Source organism: Octopus bimaculoides, chromosome 2, assembly GCF_001194135.2.
Source record: "Octopus bimaculoides isolate UCB-OBI-ISO-001 chromosome 2, ASM119413v2, whole genome shotgun sequence".
NCBI classification, from domain to species: domain Eukaryota; kingdom Metazoa; phylum Mollusca; class Cephalopoda; order Octopoda; family Octopodidae; genus Octopus; species Octopus bimaculoides.
In genome coordinates this window covers 144976612-144977726 of record NC_068982.1, presented here as the reverse complement: position 1 = coordinate 144977726, position 1115 = coordinate 144976612, and the positions used below count along the sequence as shown (strand labels likewise).

The window sequence follows — 1115 nt, the reverse complement described above, 5'->3', positions numbered from 1 at the left end:
GACAGACAGATAGATAGATACATACATACATACATACATACATACATACATAGAAAAGTTTCGACCAAAGATTGGTCCAAGCCATGTCTAAATAGCACCACCTGATAGGATGTGCTAAATCCTTTTTAAGTCAAGTTTTGTTGTATCATGGCCCATTCGAGTAGAGAGTTCTTGTTGAATGAGTTGTATTCAGGTATAGGTGGCTTATCTGGTATTCCTTGAAGAAATTTGTCCAGATTCCGTTTAAAAGTGATGGGATCCTTTTCTTCTTTGATCTGTTTTGGGACAATGTTAAATAGGGCAAGACTTGCTGAGGAAAAGAAAATGTGCTGCAGTGTATTTATGTGTTGTGATCCCGAATTGAGTAGGGGACGTATGGCCCGTAGTTCTAACCTTGGGTGAATTCTGAAACTAATTTTGAGGTCGTTTGTGTAATGCTGTGGCGCTGGAAAGAATAGAGTTTCAATGCTTTAAGGCGGTCCCCAATAATCGAGATCAGTCATGCCCTTAATTCTTTTAGCGAATACCCTCTGGGGTGATTCAGTTTTCGAAATGTTTTGTTTTGTGTGGGGAGACCACAGGGGACAGCAGTATTCGAAGTGTGGCCGTACTAAGGAGGAGTAAAGAAGAATCATGACACCTTGTTTTCTGGACGAGAAGGTTCTTAGGATCCAGGAGCTCATCCTACGAGCTATATCGACCTTATTGTTGACGTGGGCACTCCATCTGAGATTGCTGTCAACAGTTACTCCTAGATCTCTAATATTATTAGATGCTGTGAGTGGTTCCCTTGAAAGAAAAGAATATATTTGTTTTAACATAGTCTTTTTTTCCAAAATGCATTTTGCTTTTGTCTGCCCATTGACTTACAGTATGTAGGTCAGACTGGAGTTCAGTTCGGTCTTCTCAGTTGATAATTTTCTGGAGCTTGGAGTCATCGGCGAATATTTTCACTTTGCTTTGTTTGAAAACGCTTGAAATGTCTGAAATGTCATTTATATAAACTATAAACAGAAGCGGGACCCAGGCAGTTTCCTGCGGAATACCACAGGTGACTTTTGCTGGGCTTGAGTGACTAGATAGATAGATAGATAGATAGATAGTTACATATATAT

The 1115-nt window shown here is 39.7% G+C and overlaps 1 protein-coding gene across 1 annotated transcript in view; it reads left to right on the top strand.

Moving 5' to 3' along the window:
• Window positions 1-1115, top strand: part of LOC106880286 (tachykinin-like peptides receptor 99D) — a 234156-nt gene that overhangs the window by 206861 nt on the left and 26180 nt on the right. The gene's annotated exons all lie outside the window — the stretch shown is intronic.